The 13,705-nt window shown below is 52.4% G+C and overlaps 1 non-coding gene across 1 annotated transcript; it reads right to left on the bottom strand.

The window, feature by feature from the left end:
- On the bottom strand, positions 1-9,564 carry LOC102268323 (uncharacterized). The gene is made up of 3 exons (XR_011468018.1): positions 9,429-9,564; positions 958-1,111; positions 1-772 (listed from the first exon to the last, which is right to left on the bottom strand). It is a non-coding gene; the product is annotated as an uncharacterized protein (transcript).
- Positions 9,565-13,705: the final 4,141 nt, after the last annotated feature.

Genomic DNA, 13,705 nt, shown 5'->3' with positions numbered 1-13,705 from the left:
GAGCCCGGCTAGGCTGAGGGGTGCCTTCTCAGCCCCTCCCACTGTTCCTTGTCCGGGGCAAAGCTGGATCCCTGCTTCCTGTCCCCAGCGCTCAGGGTGACTCTGACTGCGTATGCACAGGTGAAGAGGGGAAGGAAGCAACGGTTACTTGGGGAGTTTGCAGCAAAGCAAGGGGTGGGGGGCGGGATAGGCGGTGTTTAGGAAGGGAGGTGCCAGCTCCCTGAGCACAGGGGGACAGTGAGCAGGCACACATGCCGGGGCTGCCCTGAGAAGCTCAGAGAGGGCACAGCCACGGCGTGGGTGGGGCAGGGTGGAAGTCCTCTTCAGGCCTTATGTCCTGTGGTTCTGGGCACCTCAGGTGGGCAGGAATCACTCCTCCCTAGTTGCTCCGCACTCCTGCCCGCCAAAAAGAGAAGCTCTTGGGGGTCAATCCCCTCCCCCGACTCGGCCCTGCTCACCTATGACGGTCAGTGTGGTGGTTCTGACATTTCTCTGGCGCCCCATCAGAGTCCACTTGTACTGTCCTGCCTGGGTGTCCTGGGCTTCTTCAGTTACTAGGTACGCCTCGCCCTCCCAAACCCAGAGCTCCCATCCATCCTGGCAGACGTTTCCTGGGGGCTTTGCACTGCAGATGAGCTTCCAGGGTGCCTTGGGGTCCGCTCTCAGGGAGATGTTGATGTGGGAGAAGGCATTGGAGATGCTGCAGCTCATCGTGGCTGGCTTGCCCTCAACACAGAAACCACACCCTTGGTGCAGTTGGGGTTGTCCCAGGCTGTGGGGGGAAAGTCACACCTGTGGGTCATGCCTGGACCTCAGGACATCCAGTGACTGCCCTTCCTGGGGTCACTGGCACTACCTGGAGCCTGGGCCCCTCCTGGCCTGATCTAGGTCTCTCCTCCCACACCCATCTTGCCCCTGCTGGGGTCCCCCTGGCAGAGTTGGGACCATGCGACTTACTTCCACTCTGAGCACTCCTGAAGGCGGCCAACAACAAGAGGACCCAGAATATCCGGGGAGCGAGGAGAGTGGATGCTGACGTCAGCATGGCCAGCAGGACGTGGATGAGTTTTAAGGGGTCCCTCGTCCTCCTTACTGGTTTTGGGGACACTCCCTGAAGGACGGAAAGCTGATGAGTCAGAGTTCCCTTAGGCTCCTTGGGAAGCCAGTGAGAGGGGCTGCACCCTGTCCAGGGTGGGTGAGGGTCCCCAAGCTCCTCCCTGACCCAACTGTGTCATGACCCTTCTCGACACCTTTATAATGTCTGCAGTGGGACCACTGTCAGACAGATGAGAAACACAGATGAGACAGGAAACAAGTCCCTGGGAAACAAGTCCATTTATATTGCTGGGTTTATCTTGAATTTTATATAAAACATGCAAAACTCCCTGAGCATGTGTCCTGTAGAGACGGTCGTGACACACAGAATCTCGTGTGGCCGCTTGAACCTGACACCAGCCTAAGACCACCTTGGATGCTCCCTGCCCCTCTTCAGCTCTTGCATTCTGAGGATTGGCATTTGGGGACATTTGGTCCACTCTCCAGATTTGCTTTTATCAACAAAAAGAGTCTTCCTGTGGAACTCGTGAGTTACAGTCCGGAAAGCTGAACTTTCACTTCCTCTGAAACAAATGCTCATCTCAGGCTTTGGCATCCAGTAAAACTGACATTTGGGCTTCCCAAACGGCACAGTGGTAAAGAATCTGCCTGCCGATGCAGGAGACACAAAAGATGAGGGTTCAATCCTGGGTCAGGGAGATCCTCTGGAGTAGGAAATGACACCAACTCCAGTAGCCTTTCCTGGCAAATTCCATGGACAGACTCAGACATGACTGAGTGACTAACACTTTCACTTTTCATAATGACATGTAGCTACCATTAGGTACTACACAGAGGATGAGATGGTTAGATAGTATCACCAACTCCATGGACATGAATTTGAGCAAACTCAGGAGATAGTGGAGGACAGAGGAGCCTGGCAGGTTACAATCCATGGAGTTACAAAGAATGGGATGTGACTTAGCGACTGAACAACAACAAAAAGTAGCTTCACTGCCCGAAAAATCCTCTGTGTTCCATCCATTCATCCATCCTTCCCCCAACTCCTGTCAACCATTGATCTTTTTACTGTGTCCAGAGTTTTGCCTTTTCCAGAATGCCATGGACTTGGTACCCTTTGGTTTTGAATTCAGTGTCTCTGATTTTCCTTTTCCACTTTGCTGGGTACTGGGCAGAAGGGCCAGGAGCAAAGGAAAGTGTGGATGTAATTGCTTCCAGGAGCTGAGGGCCATTGGTGACCAGCCCCAGTCCTGACTCCAGGAGACTCTGGGTCAAACAAGGAGAATGACATGGCGAGGGACAGTCTCAGCCCCCAGACCCCTGTGACCGGTGCTCCTGTCTCTGGCTTCCCTTGATTTTCTAAACTTGCTTCTATTCCTAATTTACTGTCAGAAGGACAGCCTTCTTTTCTCACATAAGTACAACATTTGTAGTTGAGGAAGAAAGACGTCACCTGAGAGACACGTGTTCTGTGCACACACATGTATGTGATTTTACATACGTGGAATCAGGTTAGACAGCCCACTACTGTCTCTCTCTTCTCGCCCTCTGTACTGTATGTACAAGGGTGAATGTTGTTGCTCTTTAGTCGCTGAGCCATTTCTGACTCTTTGCAACCCCATGTACTGGAGCCCACCAGGCTCTGCTGTCCATGGGATTTCCCTTGCAAGAATATTGGAGTGGGTTGCCATTTCCTTCTCTAGGGGATCTTCCCGACTCAGGGATCAAACTCACCTCTCCTGCATTGGCAGGCACTTTCTTTACCACTGATCCATCAGGGAAGGGTGAAAGGTGGCCCCAAAACACATGTCCACCCAGAATCTGTGAAGGTGATCTTACTTGGAAATAGAGCCTTTGCAGCCATAAATAATGGAGCCCAGGTCGTCCCTGGGATTCTTCAGGGCAGTGGGTGCCATTTCCTGCCCAAAGTAATGTCACTCAGTCTGGCTTTCTTGTAAGAAGATTGAGAAATTTGTCCAGAAGTCATAATAAAGAGACAAGGGAGAGGCCTAATGTGACTGGCTTGAAGAGAGGCACAGACTGGAGGGATGTGGCCACAAGCCAAGGGACGCCAGAACCACCAGAAGCTGGAAGAGACAAGGAAGGATGTTTCCCTGCAGCTGTGCTGACAGCTTGATTTTGGACTTCCGGCCTCCAAACTGGAGGAGGGCAAACTTTGCTTCTTTTGATCCCTTGTTTGTGGTTCTTGGTCACAGCTGCCCCAGGACACTCACACTGGCCCCTCCCTCTTTCCCCAGACCCCAGCTTTCCCCTCACTGGAATAATCAGGCACAAACCCCAGACACTGGAGGGAGTGTTCTGGGGTCATGTTCTGTCCACTTCTCTGTGTCTGGTTCTCACTTTGTAGTGTGCTGCTGGTGAGGTCTGCCTCCCCAGATCCTGAAAGCTTGACTTCAGTGGCTGCAAGGATTCCCTTTGTCTTAGCTTGTGAGCTGCCCTGTCCCCTGGGCTTCTAGCTCCGCCTCTTCCTGGTGACACCTGGTGCTGTGGAGGGCTGACCAGCTCACCCTGTTTCTGGCCCTTCAGATTTCCACATTGTCACTGCCTTTGCAAACCCTTTGCTCCTCTTCCTGGGAGTGTCTGTCTTCTCCTTACAGCTTCATAAGACTTTCACCCCTTAAAGAAACAAACTGCCTTCCAGGGTAAGTACGTTTCCATTGTCATTTCTCCCCAGATTGTCTTTGGAATAAGGACTCCACGTGTTTATGTCGTCCTGTCTGTCTTTTCCTTCAAAGCTTCAGGGTTTTGTTTTAAAGTAGTTTTTGTTTGTTTGTGTAGAGTATCCTTTTTAAAAGGCTTCCCAATTGGTGGAATATCCATCACGGTCAAATTTTGTCTATTTTTATGCTCAAATCTTGAATATTCCTCAAGGTCTGTTTGCAAGTGGCATGTCACAGGTCTAATGTTGCTCCTTTCCAGGAGGACAAGTGGTGCCTGAGGCACTGAAGAGTGAAGCACCCTGTCGCCCTGGCCAAGGCACCCCCACCACGTGGGGCCATTTAGGCCCTGCCAGCCGCAGGGTACAGGCCACTATGCTGTCCATCATGCGTTTTCACCCCAGGAAGGTAGCTTCTCTCTATGGCTGTTTATCTTTCCTTGGACATTAGTTTCTCACAAGAACATTAACACAGTTTTAATCAATGACTTTTTTTTTTTTTTTAACAAGAATTTGGTGATTAAGTGAAGAGAGACAGCTGCCCTGATCCTGCCCCAACCTGCTCAGCATAATGCAAGAGAGGCTGAGATTTCACAGGTAGACACAACCCAGTAGCTGCCTTTCAGCAATTGCCAGGATGGGGCATAAAGAGCTCATCACTATTACTTGCTGCTGAGAACCTCATGTGATGGAATGTTCTAGAAAGAGGTGTTGCAACTTCCTGTGCTGGGGCTTTTCCTGGCACCTTAGATAAGATCTGCTCAATTCTTTTCCTGAGTATTTTTTATAAAATAACTTTTCTTAAATTGGAAGGTTCTCATACACAGAATGGTGCCCAGTGACCCATCGGGCCCAAAGGCATCCTTGCTGGTGGTCGACAGTGACTCCTGGCCTCCTAGCCAGAGCCCTCAGGGCTGCCTGAAGGGAGACCCTTGCCCAGGGATGTCCTCCCCTGAGCCTGCCTGAGCAGGCAGGAGATTGATCTTGTGTGCTCATCTCTGGCCACTGACCTCATCCTGGAGGAAGCCTTGGGCAGGACCCCCAGCATTTCCAGTCTCCTCAAGATCTCCCCTCGGATCCCAGCCACTCTGCTGCTTCCACTGACCTCAGAACAGCCTTTGCCCCCCTGTTCCCCATTGAACGTGGGCCTGTGTGTCCTATCGATGGGGAGGCAGGCCAAGTCTCCCCAGGCTGAAAATACGTTCCCAGGGAGGCCTGCCCACTGGCCCCAAGGCTGGAGCAGGCAGGTGTCCTCAGGGTCACATGGAGGGCTAACCCCCCAGGGACCCAAAGGAAGAATGCCACCTAAGCCTGTGCTCTGAGAGCAGTGATCCCCCATGTGTGAGAGGGGGAGCCTCCTGCTGGTGACCTGGCATCATCACCGAATGCCCAGTGCGACCAGGAGACTTAGTGGGAAGGGCAGCTGTGGTCTCTCTGGGAGGGAGACAGCCAGGGGTCTACAGTATCCAGAAGGAAACTCACCCCCTCAAAACCTTTCCTCATCACGTTTTCCTGACCATTGTCCAGCTTTCATCCTTCCCATAAATTTAGGAGTCGTGTTTCAAGTTCCTAGTACACTTTCTGGGATGCTGAGTGAAAAGTGAAAGTGAAAATCACTCAGTCCTGTTTGACTGTTTGTGACCCCATGGACTGTAGTCCGCCAAGGTCCTCTGTCCATGGGATTTTCCAGGTAAGAATACTGGAGTAGGTTGCCCTTCCCTTCTCCAGGGGATTTTCCCAACCCAGAGATCGAACCTGAGTCTCCCGCCTTGGAGGCAGATCCTCTGAGCCACCAGGACGTTGATTGAAAGTAAATGAATGAGTGGGTTCATTCACAGTCCTGAACCACGCAGGGTCTCACTCCATGTGGAGCCAGGACAAGCTAGCCTGGCAAAGCCACCCCCTCTTCAGAAGCTTCCAGGATCCTACTCCCACTCCCTGGGAGAGCACCCTGTCCCTGCACACAGCACACACACACACACACAGACACACACAGACACACACACACACACACACACACACACACACACACACACACACACACACACACACACACACACACACACACACACACACACACACACACACACACACACACACACACACACACACACACACAGACACACACACAGACACACACACACACACACACACACACACACACACACACACACACACACACACAGACCCACACACACACAGACACACACACACACACACACACACACACACACACACAGTGCTGGGGGGAGGGCCCCTAGGGCCCCCACATGCTCTGCCTACAATAGGTGCTCAGTCCCTGCAGACCTGCTCAGAATTCCCTGCAGGGCCGATGCCACACGAAGGGTGCGGTCAGTCCCCTCCAGTGAGCTCTGGGCAGGGGCCCGGCAGAGCTGAATGAGTCAAAGGTCAACCTTGGTCTGCACCTGGACCAGGTGACATGGAGAGGGGTGACCTCAGCAAAACGGTGTTTTTGCAACACACGCTGACCTACCCAACTGGACTCTGGGAGGGAGCGTGTGTGTTGACAAGTAAAAGGAAAGCAAAAGGGACGAAGCAGGCTGAAGTCCAGAGGTCGGGTGGGAGGGCGGATGGTGTCTTCCAGCAGCGAGGGCGTGGCCCCCTGGGAAAGGTGTGTGGGGTCCTTTGAGCCTACGTCAGGCTCACCAAACCACCCTCTGCTCTCAATATCTCATATTTTGTCTACCTGCCAGGGAAACACCCCAGAGAGCCTGTCTCACCAGCCTCCCCACCCTAACCTCTGTGCTTTTCACAACACTACATATCCCTATGTCCTAAAAATTAGTTCTTCCCTGGTAGCTCAGCTGGTAAAGAATTTGCCTGCAATGCAGGAGACCCCGGTTCGATTCCTGGATTGGGAAGATCCCTGAGAAGGGATAGGCTACCCATTCCAGTATTGGTGGGCTCCTCTGGTGGCTCAGATGGTAAAGAATCTGCCTGCAATGCGGGAGACGTGGGTTTGACCCCTGGGTCTGGAATGATCCCTTGGAGGAGGGCATGGCAACCCACTTCAGCATTCTTGCCTAGAGAATCCCATGGATGCAAGAGCCTGGTGGGTTACAGTCCATGGGGTCACAAAGAGTCAGACATGACAGAGCAACTAACACTTTCACTTTTCACATACCCCTATGTCCTAAAAATTATTTTACATTGACTCATTTTTTAAACATTAGTATCTGTTTTAGCTTCACCTTAAATACCCATTTGTAGTTACTAGATGTGCTATTTATAGGTATGTTCTCACAGATAATGAAAGGACCAGAAGACTATGAAAGCAGGAAGTGTCACAGACTTTCTACCACCACTTGGAGTCCTCCTGAGGGAGTATGGCCTGTGCACAGGTGAGCCCTGGCCATCTTCTGTCATGTTGTCCAAGGTTGCTGAAGGTGTGGGCTCCCAGACGGGCACTGGCTGGGACTCCCTGCCGCTCTTCCTGCTGCCCCCAAACCTCCAGTCTTCCCTGAGCCTTCCCTAGGCCATGGCGGGGCTCTGCCCACACACACGAGCCTCTCAGTCCAACTTCATGCGCTCCCTGAGGTTCTCCTCACCAGGAAAGCCCTGGAGGGTTCCAGAATCTGGACAAGGAAATGCCAGGGTCCCTTCCCACCAGGCTCTGCCCCCAAACTCCAACCACCGTGGGCCTGGCTCCTCATTGTCAGATGATACAGCCTAGGAGCTGGGAAGAACTCCAGGTTGGGGCAGATCCTTGAAACCATAGACCAGTCTCAACTAAACCAAATCTGTACAATGGAGACACAGACTTTTCCACCTTATAGAGTGCAGAAGGGGTGTCTGCAAAGAGCTGGACTCGGGGATGGAGGAGCTGGACTGGGATGGAGGAGCTGGACTGGGATGGAGGAGCTGGACTGGGGATGGAGGAGCTGGACTGGGATGGGGGGAGCTGGACTGGGATGGAGGAGCTGGACTGGGGGTGGGAGGAGCTCCCCGTGTCCTCAGGCACCTTTGCCGCCTTATCAGTCTGGGGTTCCACTGCTGTCTTATTTTTAAATATAGGTATATTTTATGCAATATTTGCCACATATTTACATTTCAAAGTGATTCATTATCTGAAATTCAGATGGGTTTTTAAGTCTGGCATTTCCACTCCTCTGCCTGAGTCCCTCCTCTTGTCTCTGATGCTGCAAAGGACAGGAAAATGGGAGAGAGAGAGGCCAGGGCACAACAGGGGAAGAGAGGGGTGAGAAGGCAGAGGGTCGGGGGTGCTACAGGAAGACTGCATGATGGGGCAAGAGCTGGAGGGGCCCTGAGGTTTCTGGAGTTGGGAAAAGTGAGGCAACAGTTCATCATTCTCTCAGATCACTGTCACAGCTGCTGGTATCTCCATGTATTAAGCTGGGGCACACAGCTGGGATTTGTGCTGTCACTGGGGACCTGATCACATTTGGGAGTCAGTGGAACACCTTGGAAAGTGCATGCCGTTGCCAGCACTTTGTCCTGCCACAGGACCTTGGGGAAACTGAGGCAGCAGGTATGTGGCTCGAGGCTTATCAGCTGACCAGGGGCACAGGGGTTCTCGGTCAGCAGGGATCTCCATTCCTGCAGCACCTAGGAGAAGCTGGACCAGGTTTTCCCACGCAAAGGCTCAGTGGTAACGTGTATGTACCTGGATATTTACATGGGATGGTGAGCACCCTGCTGTCCAGGCAGGCCTTTGACCAACAGTGTGGAGGGAGGCGACCAACCACCTTCAGGAGACACTGAAATGGAGCCCCAACCCTGGCTCAGAGGGAAGGGATGCCCCAGTCCAGGGAGGCTTTGCTGTGTCCTGTCTCTGCTGCTATGGCCAGGAGAGATCCCTACTGGGCAGTAATAAGTTCCTCCAGGCCTGGGGGCTGAGTCTGTAAACCTGTTCTCTCAGCAGGCCATCAGTACAGGCCAGCCCATCAGCTGGGCTACTTCTCACTCTCTTTCACAAGGCACTTCCTCTGAGAATCCTCCCCTCCTTGCACCTGCTGGTTGCACCCTCCGGGGGGTGGAGGGGGGAGAGGGGGGGTGGCCTGTACCTCCCCACCACCTTCACTATTTAGTCCCAGGGGATGAGGGCCTCCCAGGGGCTCTGGCTCCCCAGGCACTGGGAGTGGAAACTGGCTTTCAAATGGCAGATCACTCACCAGTAGTGGGTGGTGAATTGAATTTAGAGACTGCTGCTGCAGCCTAACCAAAATGAAAGGAGAGCGTAGAACGAGTCAGTGGAGTGCCCCTCTCCAGGTTTCCTCTGTTTTAATGAGTGTTTGTGAGTGAATGAGCTGAGTGTGCATGTGTGCCCCTTGTGAGTGCACACAAGTGTGTATGTGCATGAAAGTGAGCGTGTGGGCACAAGTATGAGAGCCACAGTGTTGGCTTGGATGTGAAAGTGTTCCGTCCCAGATGTGGTCCTGGGCAGCAGGGGCTCTGTGCGGATGTATGGACGTCTAGGAGCTCGAGATGCCAACTCTCCGTCCTTCCACAGAGGGGCAGAGCCAAGCCTGGGGCCGCCCTGCAGAGACGCAGTTCCCCATCAGGACTGCGAAGTCTTTGTCTTTTTCCCTCCTCAGCGGAGGGCAGAGCGCAGATCCTGAGAGCTCAGCGCCCCATCTCCATCAACCCAGCCCCTATTTGAGTACGCGGAGTGGTCCGACACCAGGAGCCCTGGCCACCGCCCTCAAGCTCTCACCTGCGCCCGGGTACCCCGCCTCCTCCACGCCTGCGTCTTCTGCACTCTGCCTGCCCAGCCGGTCCGCAGCTTCAGCCTGTCTGTGCGCTGGTTTGCGCGGCTGGACTAAACCCGAAAATGATTCCAGGGCGGAGCCAGGCAAGGAGGAGCAGCTGAAAGGAGGATTCAGAATCCATGCACGTGAGGTCTGACACCCAGGTCCAACATTCAGGAAGGAAACCTCAAGTTATGGGAAGTCACTCAATTTCAGGAACTGCCCTGAGTTCAGGGGAAAGGATGATTTTTTGATAGTGAATTTCTTATTATATTTTTATTAAACACAGGGCATTAGATGGTCATTCTAAAGAAAACGGTAGGTGGCAGTTTTCTAGGAGAGCCAGTTCCTGAGTTCTCCCCTTTCAAGCTCCATCTGAACAGATCCTCCTTTGGGGAGCTGGGTGTGTTCACCCCCTGCGTGGATCTGGGGACCTGCTAGTCCCCTGCTGTGTACATCACCCCACACACAGACACTGGGCAGAGTCCTGCCCATTGAGAATCCTCAGAGCCTGATTCCATCTTTCAGAAATGCAAGTTGGGTCCACCTAGATAGAAGTCATGCTGGGGACACAGGCAGGGATAAGGAGCGAGAGTGAGTAGGAGCAAGTGGTAAAGAGTTTAAAGTATAAATTGTCCTTCATTAGCCCTTGAGCAGAAGGAGCCCCTCTTCCCAGCTCCCTCCCCATGGAGGGTCCTAGCAGGCTGGGTATAGAGACACTCTGTGGCCAAAACAGGTGTCCCTGGGGCATACCTGAGTGCCTTCATTCCCAGAGGGTGGAGTCCAATAGGTGCTGACCTCAGAGAAGTGCTGGAAGCCAACAGTTTCTTTGCAGGGATGTGTACGTCTCTCATGTAGAAAAGGTTTCGGTGCTTATAAAAATCACTAAGATAGAAGTCTCTCTTTGAGACTCTGAAAGTGGGGAATAAGGGCAATGTGTGAGAGTCACAAGGGCAGGGAAGGACAGAGGTGTTTCGACTCTTTGTTCTTTGTTCGACTCCAGGCTCTGTTTTATTCAAATTGCTGGAGGCAAGCGGCTGCTGTTGACTTGAACTGAGTCCTTGGTCCATGTCCAGCCTCGCTAGTTTCCGGGTTCTCGGCAGCAGCGCCCAGATTTCCTGCAGACCCGGAAGAAGGCTGCTGTCGTCATCCCGCTGCCTAGCCTGCCTGCATACACCCTCCCAGCTCCAACTTCCCTGTGGCAGAGGGCCAGGTGTGCAGCCTCAGCTGTGGGCAGCATGTGTCCTGGGAGCTCACACCTGGGGCAGCGGAGTCATGAGCCAAGGGTGACCAGAGACAAAGGGGCACGTGCAGGGCTGGGCCTGGCTCTGTCCCCGCACCCCCGAGGAGAGAGCCTGGGAGAGAGAGACCCAGCAGGGATGCTGTGGCAGGGGTTGGGGGCAGGAGAAAGAGTTTGTCTCTGTTCAGTGTAGGATGTCCCTCATCAGACCTGCACTTCCAATAAAGCCCCCTGGAAGGCAGGAGTGGGGTGGGGACAGTGCGTCTGAAGGTCCTTCCATGGGGCAGCAGAAGCCTCGAAGGTGTATGGAGAAGGGAGACCCCATGGTTATTGATGGTTTGGAGGTGGGGTGAGGAAGCCCAGAGGTCCGCAGTACCAACTGAGTGCCATGTGGACTGTCCCCTTCCAATAGAACCTAAAGTGACCTGCTGGCAGGGTGTAGAGCGGAGTAAGGGGCAAAGAAGTATTTCTGGGCCACCAGGGGAGAGGCTGTGGACTCAGGCTGGGCAAGTACTCATCAAGTGGGCAGAGAGTTGCTGGTGTGGGTGATGCCCAGCTTTCATGTAAAGAAAGGAAAATGCAGAACCAAGTTCTAGGGGATCCCTGAATTTTGTGGGTGGCAGAGGAAGGGCCTAGACTGGACAGGAAAGAACATTCCAGCTGCCCCACAGGTGGATGCTCTAGATCTTTAAGGAGATCAAGGGCAAGAAGGGCCATTCTCCAGCTGGACTCAGGGCCTGAACGTTGAGCAACAACTTGGTGTCTGGAGCTGAGTTGAACAGGACAAAGTCCTGGCTGTGCCAAAGGAGTAACCTTTGCCTGGTGGATAAATAAACCTCAGAGTCAGTTGTCCTCACAGGAAGGTGCATGAAAGTCAGTGTGAAGTTCATCCTCCCCACAAAGAGGCACGAAGGCCTGGGTCCCTGGCCCCATCTGAACGGGCCTCACATATGATCCAGCCTGGGGACCAAATTGCCACACGTTGTGTTTGATGCTTGCCCACCATTCTCCTCTGTGCTGGAGGGAGGGTCTAGTTCCAAGGCCACCTTCCAAATCAGTTCTTGCTTCCCCTCACATCCAGCCTTGCCTAGGGTCTCTCAGTTCATGGGGGCTCCTGGGAAGGGGCTGTTGCAGCAGGAGGAGAGGAGAGTCCCACACACTGATGGGCCTTGAGCTTCAGCTGAGCACTTAGAGTCTTGTCCCTACAGAAAGAGACCTCCTGGGACCTTGATGACAATGGGTATCCTGATAAAGCATTGGAAAATGAAACTAGTTTATGTTGAAAGTAAAGCACTGCAGATGGTGATTGTGGCAATGAAATTAAAAGACACTTACTCCTTGGAAGGAAAGTTATGACCAACTTAGACAGCATATTAAAGAGCAGAGACATTGCCAACAAAGGTCCATCTAGTCAAGGCTATGGTTTTTCCAGTGGTCATGTATGGATGTGAGAGTTGGACTGTGAAGAAAGCTGAGCACAGAATTGATGCTTCTGAACTGTGGTGTTGGAGAAGACTCTTGAGAGTCCCTTGGACTGCAAGGAGATCCAACCAGTCCATCCTTAAGGAGATCAGTCCTGGGTGTTCATTGAAGGACGGATGTTGAAGCTGAAACTCCAATACTCTGGCCAGCTGATGCAAAGAGCTGACTCATTTGAAAAGACCGTGATGCAGGAGGAGAAGGGGACGACAGAGGATGAGATGGTTGGATGGCATCACCGACTCGATGGACATGGGTTTGGGTGGACTCAGGGAGTTGGTGATGGACAGGGAGGCCTGGCATGCTGCAGTTCATGGGGTCGCAAAGAGTCGGACACGACTGAGTGACTGAACTGAACTGAACTGAAACCACTCAAAGTCCCAAGAAGATAAGAGCAATGAACTGTGCTGTATCTCACTGGGACTCCTGTTTACTTCCCAAAGGTAACATTTGTGGACACTTCCTCTTAGAGCTTTCTAGACATTTCTTGTGTCTGTACAAACACTCACGCTTGTCTAAGGCATGCATATTTTGCTGTGCAACCTGGTAACCTGTCTTTCAAGGGCACTAGGCTCCCTCAATGTCATCCCTTTACTTCTCTTGAAAGTTTCACCCTCAAATCATAGCATCTGCTGCATCACGGGAAGGGTGGAGTTTCGTTTTGTCTTGGTTCTAGGAATTTGTCAATTTCAGTTCTGATTTCCTATCTGACTATAAACAAATATTCAGCAGCACATTCTTCATATTCCAGAAGTGGTGGCATGTTTATCTTTCTGTTAGCAGCTTGTGACTTCTTTCTAACTTCTGTCCTCATTCTCTGGGCCCCCTCACTGGGACATTTTGCCATTTTGTGTCTCAGTTGCCACACAGACACACACACACAGTTTTTGTAAACGCCTCAGGTCCTTGAGACATCCCTATATCTTCTGGGGTCCCTCCCATCAAAGTGGTCAGTGGGATAATGTAGATCTTTTATGTACTTGCCAAATGTTTTCAGCTTGAGCTGATTTGTCAATGGTTGGGAGAGGTGGGTTGGAACTGCTCCGAAGACAGAGGATCATCCATTTCTCCCTGTGGTTCTAGCAGTCTTTTATCATATATGCTATTAGAAGCATATATGGAAGCTATGCTATTAGATGCAAAAATATTTAAAGTGTTATACACTGAGTCCCCTACATATGAACCTTACATGTGTGTTTTGGGAGCACATTCACAGGTCTAATTTGTGAGTCCAACAAAGCTAGCCTTGGTACCCGACTAACACAATGGCTATGTAGTCCTGCTGCTGCTGCTGCTGCTGCTGCTGCTGCTAAGTCGCTTCAGTCGTGTCTGACTCTGTGGACCCCATAGACGGCAGCCCACCAGGTTCCCGTCCCTGGGATTCTCCAGGCAAGAACACTGGAGTGGGGACTGCTATACTGTAATCGGTTTGTAATGCATGCCCAAGTTGCCCAGCTGTGTCCACTCTTCCACTATGGACAGTAGGCCAGGCTCCTGTGCAGCCTGGGATTCTCCAGGCAAGAA

This window comes from Bos mutus, chromosome 19 (genome assembly GCF_027580195.1).
Source record: "Bos mutus isolate GX-2022 chromosome 19, NWIPB_WYAK_1.1, whole genome shotgun sequence".
Classification (NCBI taxonomy): Eukaryota; Metazoa; Chordata; class Mammalia; order Artiodactyla; family Bovidae; genus Bos; species Bos mutus.
The sequence above is the reverse complement of the archived record's forward strand: the minus strand, read 5'-3'. Positions and strand labels throughout refer to the sequence as shown.